This window comes from Macaca fascicularis, chromosome 18 (assembly GCF_037993035.2).
Source record: "Macaca fascicularis isolate 582-1 chromosome 18, T2T-MFA8v1.1".
In the NCBI taxonomy this organism is placed as follows: Eukaryota; Metazoa; Chordata; class Mammalia; order Primates; family Cercopithecidae; genus Macaca; species Macaca fascicularis.
In genome coordinates, this window is record NC_088392.1 from 23,723,213 (window position 1) to 23,742,607 (window position 19,395).

Here is a 19,395-nt window from a genome sequence, read left to right on the forward strand (position 1 = left end):
TTCTCAGCCAACTCCTTTGGATGGCATTGTCCCTGGGTTGATAATTTCTAATCAATAAAAATTGTCAGCAGGAACTAGGAACCCGCCTCATGGTGAATGACAGGATGTGTCTTGGCTTTGAGCTCTGAGGGCCCCTTGCCTTCTGAATAAACATAGCACCAAAGGTTATTCTCTGTTCTCCTCGTCAAGCCTAAATTTAGCAAAATTAGGATATGGATTTTCCTTTATTCTCTGTGATCACAAATGTAATGTCGGAATTTTTTCCCGGAGAGCTTTTCACCCCACCTCTGCTCCATGTCAAGGTTGTCAGAACCATAATTTATTCATATTTTTGACCTTCGGGGAGGACAATGTCCAAAGGGTTAGGGAGTATTATTGGATGTCAGGATGGAAATTCACCGTGCCGGCTCCCTTTACAATGTTACATTTAATCAAGTCACACAAATGTGGCTGAGACATTGGCTGCTGTAATTACCCCTGAAGGGTTACCCCTCCTTATTAGGAATTACACAATTGTTACGCATTTCCCAACATCCTTAGTGTAGGAAACAGTCGGAGCCTGCTTGGTTTTCTCTGTAAGGAAGCGAGGTCTGTGATTTCTGCTCCTCTTCTTGGGTCACCACGGTGACCTCCCAGGTGCTGCTTTGAGGCAAGGACAGGGGCGAGGGGTCACGGAGCATCCTGCAGTGGGCTGGGCCATCTCCTTTGTGTGGCCCTTTGCCAGGCCACTCTGAGATCTGGCTTATCCTTGAAGGGCTCACAGTACAGCGCTTTTACCCAGAATGTCAAAGCCCAGGCAACTCCTGAAGTTTAATGATTTTCTGAGAACTGTGCAGAGAGACCTGGGGTTAGGGAGAGGAACAATTAATCAATGCTAAATAATAACAATAGTTATTCTCTGATTCATGAATGGAATAAATCCTTCATCCCTGGCCCATAACAGATACAGTCCAGGCATGCACGGCAAAGCCTGTGAGCTTGTTAGAATTCTTGCCGAGCTGCATCTTGCATGTCTTCCAAAGGGTCCTGTTTTCCCAGTCATTTTAAACCACTCGGAAAGAGCTTTCATAAACCCCATGGTATTTTGATTGGTTTGTCCTCATCCCCCTTGAGGCAGCCTGTAGATAAGGTACTGGATCAATTCAGGCAGTGAGTGAGAATCAGGCTAAGGGCATTGGAGCAAGCCAGACCTGTGTGTATACACTGGTCCCATCACTTTCTTTCTTTATAACTTTAATTGCATCACTTAACCTAACTGAGCCTCAATTTCCTACTCTGAAAAATGAGGACAGTCGTTGTGCCTACCCTTAAGACCGTTGAGATGATGTAATATACTGAATATGAATTGAGGTGGGGAACATTTTATTTTCTTCGAAGCTGGTACAAGAGAGAGCCTCTGATGTGAAAAGAATGCCTTGATTAGCTCACTTGGGGTTCAGCCCTCAGGGCCTGGATATCAACTGTATCCATGCTTCAGAGGCAGACAGAAGCTGCACACAAAGGGAGGGAAGAACTGGGAAGTGGGGTGGGAGTAGGGACTTTGTGGTGGGGGGATGGCGGAAGAAGGAAAGGGCAAACAATATGAGCAATGGTGTGCAAAGCACTCTTCGAAGTGACCTTTCCCCCAGTTTCATACTCTTCCAGAGTCTGAAACAATTCAAGAACTGCCTGGTGAAGTTGGGTTCTTCATAGACACTGAACCCTTGAATTCAAGTGGCCTAGGTCCCAGAGACAGACGACAGGGGCGGGGAAACCTGTAACTCTCACAGAAGGAAAGAGAAATCTGCAGGAAGAACTTGGGCTTCAAAAGGTAATAATGATCAAGAAACTGTTGATCATTGCAATGATCAATGCCAGGTAGATGTTTAGCATCGTGTGTGGCTTCTGGTAAAATACACAGTAAATGGTTGCTTTGACAAATGTTAGAACCATCCTCCTAGTGTAGATGAGCTAGCACAGGAGCTTGATTCTCGAGGAAAATCAGGACTTTGATTCTTGAGGAAAATCAGGACCGGAGAAACAGTCTCCCACCTTCTAAGGCCTATAGCCTTTTGAGAAAGAACTAGAAGATCTGAAGGCTATTAATCATACCAAAAAAGTGGGCCATTGAGAAATGGAAGAATTTTTATCGTGTCAAGAGTTTGCAGATCTTACATGTCTTACATATGTATCAGTATAGGTCATTTGCATTGTGAGTTTATTCTTAAATTCAAATGCACCTGCTAAAGTTTCTGGCAGCTGAGGAGAGAGAAGCCACTCTCCCTGTTGCTTTCCATCTAGGGAGCACAGCAACGGTCTCTCCCGCACTGCCCTCTGCTTGCAATGCCCTCCCCTCATCTTAGCGGGTCTGAACCCCGCCAACCCTTCCAGGTCCATCTCGGATGCTGTTTCTCCATAAAGATTTCCGTAATCCTACAGTCAGAGGGTGCCTCTCGGTTCGGCACACCCACTGTAGCTGGAGCTGCCCTCTACTGCGGCAAAGAGCACTCTGGCTGCACCGTGGACCTGTGACATTCACAAGGGATGTGCCCATGCCCAGGATCTTTGCTAGGGACTACGGCCACACTGACACCTCGATTTTGGACTTCTGGCCTGAAGAACTGTGAGAAACCTTAAGAACTGGTTTGAAGCCAGCCAGTTTGTGGTACTTTGTTACAGCAGCCACAGGAAATGAGGACAGCTGGTTTATGTTGAGATTGTGTGGTAACAGCGATACTTCCAGGGGCTCTACCTGCTGGCCGGGGAGGATTCTTTGGGCGACACTATGGCTATGAGGGTGTAGAGGAAGTGCAGGCCAAGATGGAATCATTGCAATGACCAATTACCCCTAAGAAAGCAATTTTCACAGTGCTTCCTTGCATCCTGCAGTCATACCGGGCGCAGGCTCAGAGCTGGGATATCAAACTTCTGTCCCCAGTTCTGCCACTCACCTTGGTCAAGTCATCTTCTCTCTGCTAAAAATAGGGACACACTTCCTTGGAATTTTTCCTTCACTTGTAAAGCTTGGCATAATCTCTCCAACTAGATGGACGTCTTTGAAGGGAAGAAATGTTATCTCCTCCCTCCTGCCCCATGTGCTCAGCATGTATCAGGTATTTATTACACAAAGCCAAATGCAGATATGGCCATGTCTGTTTCACTTACTCCTTTAGACCCACTGTCTGGCAGGTACTTGGAGCTCAATAAAGGTTCACTGAACAAAGGAGTGATATATTAATAAACAAAGGCCAGGTGCTGAGCTACTGAGCAAAAGGAATGAACCCCAGGTCTGCCCCGTACAGGCTGCTTGGTGCTCACTTTGGGGTAGGATGCATATTGTGCCATAGGAGTGTTTTCAATCCTGGTTGCGATTATCTTTTGCATCTCAGGTTGAGGAGATGGGAAGCAGCTCTGATGGACCAGGCTTACCTCTGCTATTGACCTCACAGCCCTGAGGCCTCCATTTTTCCATCTGCTGATAGCAGAATGGGTGCAGGTGGAGTGGGAGCCAGACGAGTCCAGGCTGGGTTCAGTGGGTGGTGGCACGGCAAAGTTGCCCCAAAGACAGGATGAAATTTGGTGGGATTTGGCTTCTCTGGATTGCTGCAGCCTGGAGAATGTCTGAGTATTCCCAATGAACTTTGAGTTGAAAATGATCAACCAAATGAAATTAAGTCAGCACCTAGACTAAGATCAGGAAAATATCAACAGAGATAAATAAATAGCAAGGCAGTCTCCTCTCTATAAGACCTCCTTCTTTCCAACCTCCCTTCCTTCTTCTTTTTTTTTTTTTTTTTAGAGCCAAACACACCGAGCATCTTCATGTTTCTATCCTGTGACCCTGCACTCACTTGGAAATACAATTTGATGAAATTTGAGCAGGTTTGCCTCATTAGTTTTTTCTGTTCATCCTTGTCAAGATTTCCCACTTGACCACTGTGGCATTATTTCCTTGGTTAGCCATCTCAGGGGAGAGGGGCAGTGGCCGAGAAAGGAAAGGTTTAACAAGGAGTTGCTCACCCTGCATTGCTGTCAGCCCCTGCAGTCCCATGGAAACAGCACATTCAATTTAACGAGGACATCAGATTGCAAGTCCTACTGACCCTGTCTCCCTGCCCCCACCTCCCTGATCCTGAGCCCAGCCTATTTGGGGAAGTAGGAGTGGGAGGCTGTCCTTTTTGGATTGAACCCAGACGGAAAACCAGCTCCTGTGAGCTCAGTTTCCTCTAAACAGGACTGTTGGCTCCCTGTTTCTCCAGAGGAAAATTTACAACTCCAATTTCTACAATTTACATTCCAGCCTTCTTTTCCCAAAGCTTCCAGCACTGCTCGTGTCAGAAGGGACTACTTATTTCCCAAACAATTTTGCATTATTAGTTTCATTTATTATTTTTATGTTTTCTATTGGGTCCATGTACATATTATTTCTCTGAGATCCCCAGAGCAACTGACAATGAGTTGGGAGCCATCATCTCTTAGCAATCGGAGGCTAAGATGCAGTCAGGTTCTCCAGGGAAAAGATTTCTAGCCTGTGCATTTAAAATTAGCCCCAATTAACCCCTCATCAACCAGCCCAAAAATGTCCATGCAGATGTTGCCAAACCTTCTACACCCCATTCTTGTCTGTTTGAGACAGGGAAGGCCTTAAGTGGACAAAATGTGAAGTTTAACTTTTCAGAGAGCTTAAATGCTCTTCTTTCACACTCGTTTATCGTTTGGAGATACTTACAGATACACCTGTGATCTGTGAAAACTGGAGTATAAAAATTCCATAATTGTTTTAAAGTAGAAAGGCAATCTGATTTTACTTTGCCTTTGAAAATCATGGCATTTTCATGAAATAAATGAAACATTAGCAGAACAGCTGTGTATCCTCTAAGACCCGCTAGGACTTTGCAAAGGAGCCTGTGCTTGGTGACAAGAATCATCACTAGAAGCCCCATGTCACTTTCAGAACCAGCAAAATCCATTGACTAAGAAACTTTTCTAGAATAGTGTTTAGCAGACACATTTTGAAGTATAGCGAGTGCAAAAAATTCTCATATCAATGATCATAAGCTAGGTGCAATGGCTCACACCTGTAACTCCAGCACTTTGGGAGGCCAAGGCAGGAGAATCACATGAGGCCAGGAGTCTGAGGCCAGCCTGGATACAATAGCAAGAACACCATCTGTACAAAAACTTAAAAAAAATATTAGCTAGGCATGGAGGCATGCACCTATAGGACCAGCTACTCGGGGAGGCTGACACTGGAGGATTGCTCAAGCCCGGGTGGTTGAGGCTGCAGTGAGCTATGATTGTGCCATTGCACTTCAGTCTGGGTAACAAAGTGAGACCCTGTCTCAAAATAAATAAATAAATACATCCTTACTTGGCTTCTAAGGAATAGTGGTGTCCCTTAAAAGGGTTTCTGTTGGTCTGTGTGCAAGAGAATTGCTGAGAGCACATGTTCTGGTGACTCAGTCTGGAAAATGGCTTCTTCGGGCCTTGGAGAGTCCCAGAAGAATCACAATGATTCTGTCAATAGCTGTTAGATGCGGGGGCTGGGCATGGTGGCTCATGCCTGTAATTCCAGCACTTTGGGTGGCTGAAGCGGTCAGATCACTTGAGGCCAGGAGTTCAAGACCAGCCTGACCAACACGATGAAACCCTGTCTCTACTAAAAATATAAAAATTGACCGGTTGTGGTGGCATGCACCTGTAGTCTCAGCTACTCGGGAGACTGAGGCATGAGAATCACTAGAACTCAGGAGGTGGAGGTTGCAGTGACCTGAGGTCACACCACTGCACTGCAGCCTGGGCGACAGAGTAAGACTATCTCAAAAAAAAAAAAAAAAAAAAAAAAAAAAAAAAACTTGTTAGGTAGTATGCTCTTCACTGGGAAGTCCTCTGTCTACTCACCTTTACATAGTTTGTGGCAATGCCTTATCCTGGGCCTTGTGTACGGGAGGAGATGCCTAATCTCCATCTGTCTTCGCTTGTTTAAAGGGTAACAGGGTCCAGCAAGGAGTGGTGCAGAAGCATGGTGGGCTTGAGAGGATCAGCCCCTCCTGAGTTGGGGACAGTTTTGTGACAGCCCTTATTTATTTAAGGCCAAGCCATTCATGTGTTCACTCATTCATGGGGGCAGCTGCACGTACCACATGACTCAAAAGGCTACAGATACCGAGGTGCCCCATGAGATTTTGAAAGTCTCAGTATGAACAAATGCAGTTACACAAAGATCAAGCTGAAGGGAGAAGTTCATATTTACATATTTACACCCTCAGGGCACTTCCTCATCCACTTCTCATTTTTTTTGTTTTGTTTTGTTTTGTTTTGTTTTGTTGAGACGGAGTCTGGCTCTGTCACCCAGGCCGGAGTGCAGTGGTGCAATCTCAGATCACTGCAACCTCCGCCTCCCAAGTGCAAATGATTCTCCTGCCTCAGCCTCCTGAGTAACTGGGACTACAGGTGCACACCACCACGCCTGGCTAATTTTTGTATTTTTAGTAAAGATGGGGTGTCACCATGTTGGCCAGGCTGGTCTCGAACCCCTGACCTCAGGTGATCCACATACCTTGGTCTCCCAAAGTGCTGGGATTATAGGCATGAGCCACCATCCCTGGCCCCACTCTCTCATTTTTATATCCTTATCTGGTTAAAAAAAAAAAAAAAAAAAAAGAAAGACATCTGCTTCACACTAGATTGTTTCATACAGCACTCTTTGAAATATTGTGAACATACTTTGAAGAATACTTTGAAAAATACTGTGTATTGCTTATTAACCTCCTTCGGAATGGACTCCTGTTCATGTTGAGGCATAGGGACTTGGTTTGACGTCTATTACTCTACCTGCAAATGAATAGTATATCTCCAGAACAGTACTTACAGTCTGTAATACTATCACCACTTGGTCTGCTGTGGGGCCCCTCAGTCATTTTTTCAATTAAAAAAGTCCTGATGCTCTATTAACCTTTTGTCTGCTGCACCATCCTTCATACTGCCATTGCCCTGAGATGATGAGCCATGTATTAAAAAAGGCATATATTACCGTAAGCCACATCCAAGTTCTCTGTCATTAGAAAGATGAAGTATCATTTTTTCATTAAAAATATGAGACAGTTTCTCACACTCACAACTTCTGGGCCTGTCTGCAATCTCTTTGTTATAGGGGTTGAGAGGTCCTTTCCACCGCTCACCATCCCACAGCCAGGAAGCTCCATCTGAGCCCCTCTCCATGGAAGATGGGACAGAAAAGGGTTTTGTTCTCAGAGGGCAAAGCTGTAGCCTATCGACATTTTTTTTCTCACACTGCTTTTAGGTGAAACAGTGGCCTCAGTTTGCCAGATGTCTAAGCGAGTAAATAAAATTGCACACTCCACACTATTTGCAGCTGCACAAAAAATCAAGTGACTTTCTGAGTCCTCTTCCTCCCTTCTCATGTGGGAAACAGAGAGCTTCTCAAGTAAGCAGAAAGCCTAGGCCATGCATGTGTCTGTACTCTGGATCTCTCTTGCTTTCAAGTTTTATAAGAAGCTGCCTAGAGTGGCCACACAAACTGGTCTTGTTACCCAGGTTCATGACAACTTAAGAGATAAGCAGGGCCAGGTGTCTGGAACCCAGCCATCACTGTTATCTTTGTAGCGCTAGGTGACAACTATTTAGGGTCAGTGTCCTGGCTTTAGGTTTGCAGAACACTCAGGAATTGCCTTTCTTTTTCCATTCCAAATTGGATAAGAGGAAAAGATACCAAGAAAGTCCGTTCTTTGGAAATGCATCTTGGTAATGTTGACTTGATTGTGGGGACAGGTTTGGCCATGACTATTGTTAAAATCTTTGTGAGGCTGTACTTGTTGGATCTCCATGTGACCCTCTGCTTGTCCTTCCAGCCAGCCAACTAGATAGGGCTCAATCTACTGGAAGAAGGTAAAAGATTTCAGCCCTGCCTCTCTGAGTTGCCACTGCCCTGCCCACCCCAGGATCCCACAGCCCTCCTAATCCCTCTGGCCACCTCAGTCAAAACTGACTCATGAGAAGGAGGCTTGCATCACACGCAATACAACAAATATTTCTAGAACGTGCTGATTGGCACCAGGACTACTTTATGATTTCTGATCTCACCTGTGAATACTGTGAAGCTCTAATTGAATACCTTTCCTGGGCCATTTGTTAGCTCCTCCAAACCCTGCTCTCCCTCCTCATAGGGGGGACACAATGGTCCTGCCTCTTGGCTCCGTGTGGCCACCATGTGGGATGCAGTTCTGTGCAGTGGCTAACATAGGTGCCAGCTCCTCCCGTTCAAATTCTGGCTCTACAAAGCGCTAGCTCTATGCACTTGGAAAAATTACTTGACCTCTCTGAGCTTATTTTATCACCGATTCTATTGAGATGCAATGGAATTTACCTCATGGCGTTACTATGACAATTAAATAAGATTATCATGAAAGTGCTTAGTCTGTGTCTGGCATATAACTAAGTACTAAACAAATGTAAACTGCTATTATTTTCAATAGTCACTATCATTTACCTTTCTCTTCAGCCCTTGGGACATCCTTTGAAGTAGGCATTTTGTCCACGTTTCATTGATGGGAAATGAAGGCTCAGTGAGTACACTGTGGAGCTGGACTCACACCCAGGTCTGTGGTTTTCCAAACGCGTCTTCTTTCTATGTGCTCCCTGCAGATGAGATTTGTTAAAAATGGATGCCCTGTCCCCAAAGCATGCACTCTGAATTTCACTGTATTATTGCTCCCACATCTTCCATCTCTCCCTCTCAATTGACTCAGTCTCTTTGGTGACATTTTCCCCCTATTAACAACAACAACAACAATAACAACAACAACAATAAAACAACAACAGTCTTTAATTTTCCACCCAGTCCTGTGCTGGAGCTAACTCCTACCATCTCAGGAGCACTGATTGTTACAATTTCAGGAATTTTGCAAGATAGTTGAAATCATGTTGGTAGCTTGAAATTGGCCATGGTAGGAGGATTTACAGTATAGACACCAGCCAATGCTTCCAATCAGGGCTTTATTTTTCATTTCTGGAAAGTTGGTTGTTAAAACTAACCTGCATACCTCTGCTTCCACCTCCACATTCCTGACTATCCACCTGTCTCTTCTTTCCTTTGAAACCATAGTTCTTGAGAGTGGTTTATACTTCTCTACCCCCTTCTCACAAATTGTATCTACTTATCTCCAGACACAATGAAGTTTTTGCCTCCACTCTTACCACCAAAGTCAGCAATGACCTCAGTCCCTTTGAACACATCACTTGGAGCTGTTGACCTTCTCTCTTTCTTGATAGTCATGTCTCCTTTGGCTGATGTGACACTTTTCTTGGTTTCCCTGCCTCTCTGACCTGCCTTTGTCATTTCATCTGGGTCTTGTGGTTCTATCCTTGTGACTTTTCTCTTCTTCCTAGACTCACCAATCTTATCCACTCCATGATGTCAAATATGACCCAATTCCTCTTGACGTCTGTAATGATGCTTTATGTGCAATGCACCACATCTCCTCAGTACATTGGATTTTAGTGGAACTATGCTGAGCAGCTCCATGCACCCAGAAAACTGTTCTGGGTGTCTCTTCACCTTCCTGTCTTGGGGCTTTTCTTAAAGCTGTAGAAGGCCAAGCTTGAGTGCAGGAATTATGGAGGGGTTAGCACTCTCTGCGTGCAAACCTCAGCCAATGGGGGATGCGAGTAAGTGGATAAATACTCCAGCTTTCATACTTTAGAGAGATAGTTCTGAAGTGCTGTCTACTTAGTTTCTCAGACTTCCGTAAGCCTGAGCACTGACATAAGCAGTGCAATAACTCACTCTTTATTGGCTTTTCTTCATTCCTCATTTCATTGTCCCCTCTTCTTCACTCTGCTTCTTGGCATCACCTCCCAACTAAACTAGCTGCCCTCATGTCTGTGTCTCAGATTCTCCTTTAGGGGAACCCAACCTAGAGTACTCCAATGCTGAGATTTCAGTGCCAGACTTACTTCTGATCTTCATACCTGTACCCTCTATACCATTTCAAGACCAACCCAATGTTAAACCCATTGTGCTGACTTCTGTCCCTCTGTATCTGTATGCGGGATCAACCTACAGTAGCAGAATCCATCCAGGTTCCCAAGCTAGAAATCCCCGAGCAGATTTCTCTCTTTCACTTCAGCCACCTCGCCAAATTATTCAAGTCTTCTAACATGGAAATGGCTTTTGAATCTGTCCCCTGGGATCAGTAGAAATGGATAGAAAGTCGTCAACTCACGAAAGTCCCTTTCTACTCCAGCAAAGAAATTTTACAAGCATTTCCCTTGCGCACGCGCGCGCGCACACACACACAGAGAGAGAGAGAGAGAGAAACGGAAGTTTTGCAGGCTCAAAATGCTCTCAAAATATCGGAGAAACGCTCTTTCTCTGCAAGTATGCAAGTATGTATACTGTGGTAGAGATGAGATGTTTTCTTTCCTCTTTATAAGAGGCTGCCATTTCAACCACTAAAATCACAGAAATTACAGCTTAGTTTTATAAGCTTTTTTTTTTTTTTTTTTTAATGCCAACCAGTTGAAGAAATAGTAGTTGTAATATGACAAAGTCTACAGCCCATTGGAAAAATTTTGCTTTCTTAAACTTCTAGGGGTCTGGACCCTTCTTACTAGCCCTGAGGTCCTGGAAGAAACTTAGGTAGAACAATAAATAGATGCACACATCTGATGCTCCAAACCCTAATAGCCAGGGCACTACTCTATTTTCAGGGCTGCTAGATAAGAAGTGTCTCTTGTTCAGATGTCACCATGTGTGGCACCCTTTCCCCAAAAGACTGCAGTTTTCTAGACCAAACACTGGCCCTGAAATCCTCCTGAGATGATGATATTCTCTCTCTCAGGAATTTGGGATTGGAAGTCTGAGAGGCTGACTCACTCAGTTGCCAACATTAGCTCTTATGTAAAACTGTTAGCAAATACAGATTCTCTTGGCTATTGAGGCACCACATTGAGGCAACAGGAGAATCCAGAGAGGCACAGAGTCTAGTTGTTTGACATTATAAACAATGCTTTAATGAGTATCCTAACACATATGCATTTTTCTATATCTCTGATTCTTTTCTTATGATGAATTTCTGCAGATGGAATTCCTGGGCCAAAGAACATTTACATTTTAAGGATTTTTATATTTTCATATACCCAATGGCCCCTGAAAATTTTTTTACATCAATTTTTACTACCATATACAGTCTGTGTGTGAGTTCTGGGATTTTTTTTTTTTTTTTTTTTTTTTTTGAGACAGAGTTTCACTTTTGTTGCCTAAGTTGGAGTACAATGGCATGATCTTAGTTCGCTGCAGCCTCCGCCTCTTGAGTTCAAGCAATTCTCCTGCCTCCACCTCCCAAGTAGCTGGGACTACAGGTGCCTGCCACCACGCCTGGCTAATTTTTGTATTTTTAGTAGAGACAGGGTTTCACCATTTTGGCCAGGCTGGTCTCGAACTCCTGACCTCATGATCTGCCCACCTTGGCCTCCCAAAGTGCTGGGATTACAGGCGTGAGCCACTGTGCCTAGCCCGAGTCCTTGTATTCTTATTTTCCCTAGATATTATTCTTTAAAGAAAAAAATGAGGACTATTTGAATAACCTAAGCATATGCTTCATAGGAAAGGAAAGAAAAATGGCTGTTTGATATATGGAAAGATGCCCAGATTCACTTGTAATTGAAGAAATGTAAATTGAAACTATCCTAAGTTGCCACTTTTCACTCATTGGTTTGGTAAATTCCAGAAGCTTGATAACACACTCTATTGGCAAGGCTGTGGAAAAGCAAGCACACTCATACATTTTGGTTAGATATGTAAATTGATGAAACCCTTGTAGAAGGCAATTTGGCAGTAGCTTTCAGAATTAAAAATGCATACAGCCTTGGTCCCAGTAATTTCACTTCCCAGAATTCTCTTTACAGATACCCTGGCATAATTGAGAAATGACGTATATTCAAGGTTATTCATTGCAGAATTGTTTATAAGAGTAAAAACATTGGAAACCATCTAAGTAAATTATCATACATCTATACAATGAAAAATTATTTGGTGATAAATAAGGAGAAAGCTCTTAAAACACCCATATGAAAAGTTCTCTAATATATATTGGTAGGAGGAAAAAGCAAGGTATGAAACTTTATGTATGCTATGCTATAGTTTATTTTAAAGAGATTAAAATAAAAATAATAATGCATATTGGTATTTGCTTGTATATATGAAAAGAACCTCTGGAAAGATACATGGGTCATTATTAACAACAGTGATATGGTTTGCCTGTGTCCCCACCCAAATCTCTCCTTGAACTGTAATTGCCATATGATCCCCGTGTGTTGTGGGAGGGACCCGGTGGGAGATAATTGAATCATGAGCATGGCTACCCCCATGCTGCTGTTCTCATGATAGTGAGTGCGTTCTCACAAGATCTGATGGTTTTATAAAGGGCTTTCCTCTCTTTGCTTGGCACTGCTGCTTCCTGCTGCCATGTGAAGAAGGATGTGTTTGCTGCTTCTTCCACCATGCCTGTAAGTTTCCTGAGGCCTTTCCAGCTATGCTGTTCTTACAGCAGCATGAGAATGGACTAATACAAGTGGTTACCTGTTTAAGGTGTGGTGAGTCTTATGCACATGGGGGACAGAATGGGAGAAAATTGTTCACTGAATTATTTGCTTTTTTTTTGGAACTAAGAAAATGTATTTACTATACAAAATATAAAATATAAAAAACACTCATTTCCAATTTAAAATTTTAACTTGACTTAAAAATATTTAGTAAGTTTGAGCATGTTTTATAGATATATTGGTCGTATTAATTTATTTTTTTAATAGACAAGGTCTCACTCTGTTTCCCAGGCTGGGGTACAGTGATATAATCATAGCTCACTGCAGCCTTGAACTCCTGGGCCCAAGCAATCCTCCTGCCTCAGCTTTCTGAGTAGCCAGGACCACAGGCACACACCACCATGCCTGGCTACTTTTTTTTTTTTTTTTTTTTGGTAGAGGTAGAGTCTCATTATGTTGACCAGGCTGATCTCGAACTCCTGGCTTCAAGGGATCTTCCTGCCCCATCTCCCAAAGCACTGGGATTATAGGCCTGAGCCTCCACCCTGGCCCCATTTGCATTTCTTGTGTGGGAGTAACCTCATTCACATCATTTGCAAATTTTTATTTAAAATTGAACCTTCTTTTCTTATTTACTGTAAGTACATCTATATATTTAGAATACTAACATCTATCTTCTATATATGTTTCAAATGGTTTCCCCAGTTTGTTGTTTACCATTTAAATGTTAATGATATTTGCTTTGATATGTTGGAATTTTAAATTTATATGGAGTTGAATTTATCTGTTCTTTTATTTGTAAACATTCCTTCGCAAATATGATTTTTAAATGATTAGCTTTTCTAATATTTACCTGTATTTTCTTTGCGTTTTTTAAAGAATTATTCTCATGTAGAGTCTTAATTCTTGTGGAATTTATTGTTATATACTGTATAAAGCTAGAATATAGCTTTGTTTTTGTTTGTTTTTGTTTTCTTTTTTTGCAAATAGCTAGCCAGTTGCCTTTAAACTATTACTAAGTTATCCTGTGCCCACTAACTTGAAATGCCACCTTTATTGTAAATTGTTTTTGCTCTTGGGCCTGTTTCTGAACTTTCTGTTTTGCTCCTCCATTAATCTCATCTGCCTAGACCTGCAGCAGACCAACCTGGTACTTGTTAAGGAACCACCGTGGGCCAGGTGTCATGGCTCACACCTGTAATCCCAGCACTTTGGGATGCAGTGGCAGGTGGATTGCTTGAGCCCAGGAGTTCCAGACCAGCCTAGACAATGGGGCAAAACTCCGCCTCTACGAAAAAGAAAATTAGCCAGGTGTGGGAGCACACACCTACGGTCCCAGCTACTTGAGAGGCTGAGGTGGAAGGATCAGGGGGATCACCTGAACTTGGGGAGGTCAAGGCTGCGGTGAGCCATGATCACGCCACTGCACTCCAGCCTGGGTGACAGAGTGAGACTCCATCTCAAAGCCTTTGTGAAGATCCTGTGCTGGAGCCAAGTCTCTTCCCGGAATCCCTATGACATGCCTCATCCTAGGTTCTGTGGTGGGTGGCTTTGCTTGCCTGCCCTCTGCTACCATTGTATCTGAAGGGCATGTTATCTCCACCAGTCTGTGAGCTCTTCCAGTAAAGGCCATGTCTTCTACTTTTGAAGCCGCTCCATGTGCCTACCATCCAGAAGCGCACATGGTTTTAACAATCAGCTGTTGAAAATGCTGGATTAAGTGGATTCTCAATGGAGAATGAAATCCTGAATTAAGCATTGAAAATGGAAATTCTCCATCGCGAATCTACTTAATTCTAGTTTGGCCACTTAATAGCATTTCTGTGTTATCTTCAAAAGTCATGTATTCACTTTGACCCTCAGGATCTTTGCTGTGAGATGAGGATAATAGTCCTTACCTCATAAAGTTAGTGTGAGAATTAAAATAAGTGATACTTCTAAACACTGTTGGCTAAAGTCTGACATATAGGAGGGCCTCAATATAGCTTCGTTTATCCATTCTTTCAAGGTTATTTTCATCAAATATATATGAATGTTTTGATTGATTAATTCTTTCCTCCATTATCACAAGCTTGGCTCTGCTGAATTAACTTCTCCCATAATGGCTTCTTAGACAAGAGTTGAGGCAAGCCTGCGGATGGCTTCCAGATGGCTTAAAGCCAGATAAGATCCCAAACTACCTCCAGTTGGGGTTTGGACCATTTTCGGTTGTGTATAGTGGGAAGGACAAGATAAAGATAAAGGATACTGAGCTTAGTGGGGAAGCATAAGCCTCTGATATGTGTTTGTGTACATATATGTCTGTGCGTTCATGTATGTGTCTATATGTGTGTGTGTGTGTAATTGCATTCAGTTTGTTTGTTCCAGAAATGGCCAGGTAGTGCATATTGCAGAGACCCAGATAAGGAAAGATTAGGTCTTAGGTGTACCCGGAAGGCAGTCTCTTTCACATTCTCTCTCCCCTTGCCACTCTCTTCCCTCCCACCTTTCTTTTCCTCATGCCCACACCTTCTGCTCTCCCCAGAAGACTTGGAGTTACTATCATATTTCTGTGGCAGCTCCTAGAGCTTCCAAGCTGAGGTGTCAATCAAATTTCCCTTCTCTTTGAAAGAGCGTGGTGGAATCTGTCAGGGGAATGGAAGAAGGCGGGGAGATGGGAAGAGGCAGCGGGTGTCAAATGTGAATGTGCATGAAAATGTGTGAGGATAGACAGCAGGCCCCCAAGGGCTATGGGGGAGCCTCCGCTGACATCCCCAGACACAGCGGTCTTCTCCCTCATCCAGTCTCCTGCAGAGATTGCACACTCTTTGATTCAGCTCTGTGGCTGTGCATCTGCTTGTTTTCTTACCAGGTAAAGAGCTCAAGTTTCAAGAGTTGTTTATCTGCCCCCCCACCCCAGGTCCTAGCACAGTGCCTGGAATATAGTAGACACTCAGCAAACAACTTGCTGTATGAATGAGTGCTTGCATGAATCCTGTGTGTGTTCTGTTGGTCAATAGTGAGTTTTCTACAATGCCACACAGTCATGCCACTCACCCCTTATGGTGTGGCATGGATAAGCATATGCTGCAACCCCTAAATAAATTGACTGGCTTGTTCCTGGGTATTGATGGGGTGGCTTAGAGGTCCCTCTCTTCTTTGGGATAAAGAAGTATCTATCATTGAAGTATCTATCCTGGCACCTGGAATCTATGTAGAAGTTGCAGGTCTGTGCAGTCTCGAGTGTCTTTATCCCCCCAAATGATGACCTTGTCTTGTTTACAGTAGTTTTAAAATGAAGGATTTTAGAATAAATCGAGAGGAGTCAAGCCATTATTCAACCAGCTGTGTGATTCTGATCAACGATGTCACTACTATTTTCAGTAGCTTTAAAATGAGGAATAGAACCCCTCTCAAAGGGGTGGCACATGGGAAGGGCTAAGGAAAGTGCTGAGTATATGGTAGGCACTCAATAAATGTTAGCAATTTTTAAGCTACATCCAGTTGTGAGTGAACAGCTATGTTGGAGTGGATGAAAAGGAGGAGGGTGGGGAGTGAGACTAGTTGCGGGAATTCACCTTTCTGATTCTGTAACACACGTTGCCTTAGTAATAAGGATGACTGAGAGTCCTTTTGGGCTTTGGGGGAGGTGGAGTAAATTGAAGAACAGTGTTCTTTTTCAGGCCTATAATTACAGCACGTGAGTGCTCTCAATCAGGTCAATGAGTGAGAATGTTTTGTGCTCTTTATGTTTTGGAGATCTTCACAAAGTTCTGGAGATCGAATAATTTTCATATTGATCTCTCAATGCACATTGATTGAACACCTACTGTCTGCCAGGGGATACGAAGATGAATTAGACAAGTTCCTGCCCCCTGAAGAGTTCCCAACCTACTTGCAGAAACAAGGTAAAAACTCAGGAAAATTTCAATTTTGATCCAAGAGTTGAACAACAGCTCAAAATATTCTAACATGGGGGCAGCTGATGTTTGCCTAGCGAGTGGTAATAAGTGATACACTTCAGGGGAATGAGAGATCCAGGTGGACGGGCTGGTGCGGGAAGATGCGTTAGGCAAAGAGGTTTGAGAGGGCATCTGAACCCAAGAAAGAGAGGCTCTTGGGAGAGCAGTGAGGCACAGGAAGCTGTGTCCTGGGGACAGTGAGTGGGGCTGTCTGAATGGAATGGAGAGTTCATGCAGTGGGAGAGTGACCTGGTTGGACAGGCCAGGGCTCTGCTGTGCAGGCCTTGGGTGCTAAACCAGAGAGCTTGCAATAGATCAGAAACCATGGGCAGCTTTTGAGCAGGGAAGTAACACAGTGAAAGTGACATTCCCAGAACTGCCATTTAAGTTCTTTCTGAGCGTGCACATCTTCAGTGTGGATATGAGACTCACACCTGGAAGAAGCTAGCTGTCCCTAACAGGTGGCTCTTCTTGCACCCCCAAGACCACTAGAGACTGGATACTGTCCACTCAACCCCCAGTTCTGCTTTCTCAGGGGCTATTTTCTAAAATCTGTGACTAAGAGATCATGGCTTCTTTTGGTCCTTCTAACAGCTCCCTGTAAAGCAAGGAGCAAGAATACCCTGCCTAGTTTACACATCAAGTTAGCAGTGGATCTGGGACATATCTGAGCTCACCAGACCAGGTCCCTGACCCTACATCCAGGGCACTGACCCCTGTGTCATAGCTACCCCCTGGAGGGCCTGGTCCTGAATGTGAAAGCAAAAGGCTGATGTGGCTGAAGTCTTTACCTTTAAGGGAATTTGACATAATCAGAACAGAAGTCATTTTACCAAGATTTGTCTTTAAAATAACTGACAGGCTTTAGAAAATGACTCAAATAAGAAATTATACTTCAAGATACCTAAGGAAAGGTTGTCCTCAACTTCTCCCCAACCTCAAAAGGCTGATGTTTGACCGTGAACATCAGTCTGGGACTGGTGGATGATGAGTGGCAGCCAAGCAGACCGTTGGCCGTGTGGACCGCTGATGGGCAGACCCCTGTCCAGTGGGGCCTGATGGCAGAGGGGTGGATGCATTGCCGGGAGCAAATGGTTGCCATGGACATGGCTAGCTTAGCCCTGGAGCCCCCTTGGATAAGGCCCAGGAAAAAGCTCATTTCTACCTCTTTGTGGCCCTTTTTGAGCCAGGTCTGGAGACCATCCAAGAAGCTAAATAAGCAGGAAAGCTGGGAGACAGCAACCCAATATGGCAATTAGCCCACATTGTCCAGGCAAGATGGATTTTCAACTTCAAGGAAATTGGCAAGAAGAGCAGAGGGAACCCTTACATTTTTCTTTCTCATTCTGGGTCTCTTTCCAGTCACTTGAAAAATCTATTTTGCAAAATATATGGGTCCAAAAAGAACCCAAACCCAAGGAGAGTTTTTTCCATTTGATGTATCATCCCCTTTATTTAAAATGATGAAAGAGAGAAAATATTTTTCAAAGTGACATCATTTATCTTATGATAATCAATGAAGCCCTCATAAACTAATATATTAAAGAAAACATTTAAGCTTAAACCAAGCAAACACACAAGAAGGGTCTTAGAAATAACCCCAAGGCTCCAGGGGGAGACCCAATGGCCTACTTGTTTTCCCTTTTCTGAATCAGTTGTGTTTGGTCGTTTTGATTTTCAGGACCCTCTTTTCTGCCTGCCAGGGTGGCGGAGGACTAGAAAACTGCAGGGGCTATGGTTCTTACTTAGCCTACTTGTACTGCCATAAATATAATGAGACACACTTGGCACCCTGCTCCCTGATACTGACCTTGATTATTGCCGAGTGAGTGAGGGTCACAAAGCCTCTGCCCACTCCTTTTCCTGGGAAGCCAGCCAAGCAGGTTTGATTTTCCTGGAAATCCCTGGGCCGTGGAATGTGGAGCCTCCGGTAAAAGTGGGTTCCTTCATTGCTCTCCCTTCATTGCTATTCAAAGCACATGTTGTTTATTCATGTTCTCCCCATTTTGCCTCACAGAGGGGAGGTGGTTGGAACAAACTCTCCCTCCCCTCTCCCACCTGCCCCCCACCAGCATGTGGGGGAGGCAGCCCAGGAGTCTGTCAGAGAATCACTTCTGCGTACTTTTCCGTTTTCAATAGTTTCTGACCCAATTTAGCATGCAAATCCCCCAAATGCAGTGAAAATGCTGCACCACATTGGGTTGCCTTCCCATTCAGGCAGTTACAGGATGGAGAGAGCTGTCTAACTTCCCTGATGGCTGAGGGAGGAATGTTGCCTTGTATTCTTTCTGGAATAAGAAGGCTTTAAGGCAGGTGCAGTATGAAGTGAAGGCAGAGGGAGTCGGCATCTTTCTGATTGTGACCTGAGGGGACTGCAGAGGCTTCCTTCCACCAATTATCTTACTTACCCAAATACCTCAGTGCCTGACGTTTCACTATTGGTGTTTTATGCATATGCTTCCATCCATCTGTTCATTCATCCATCTGTCCGTCCATCCATCCATCCACTCTTTCTTTTCTTTTTGAGGCAAGGTCTGACTCTGTCACCCAGGCTGAAGTGCAGTGGTGCAATCATGGCTCACTGAAGCCTCCACCTCCCAGGCTCAAGTGATCCTCCCACTTCAGCCTCCTGAGTAGTTGGGGCTACAGGCACATGCCAGCTAATTTTGGGGTCTTTTTGTAGACATGGGTGTTTGTTTGTTTGTTTGTTTGTTTGTTTGTTTTGCAACGTGGGGTTTCAGTATGTTGCCCAGGTTGGTCTCAAACTCCTGGGCCCAAGAGATCCTCCCATCTCAGCCCTGCAAAGTTCAGGGAATTCTTTCTTTCTTTAAAAATGTTGGTCTGTATTCTTTATCAACTCCTAGACAACTTGGAAGATGCAAACCCTCTTGAAGGTGACACATTCAGTCAG

General features: G+C 44.0%; 1 long non-coding RNA gene across 1 annotated transcript; it reads right to left on the reverse strand.

Annotated features, from left to right (window-relative positions):
- Positions 1-300: 300 nt before the first annotated feature.
- On the reverse strand, positions 301-18,456 carry LOC123570043 (uncharacterized). Its single transcript, XR_006694003.3, has 4 exons — positions 18,295-18,456; positions 8,489-8,637; positions 3,409-3,666; positions 301-842 (listed from the first exon to the last, which is right to left on the reverse strand). It is a non-coding gene; the product is annotated as an uncharacterized lncRNA (long non-coding RNA).
- Between the last annotated feature and the right edge of the window lie 939 nt (positions 18,457-19,395).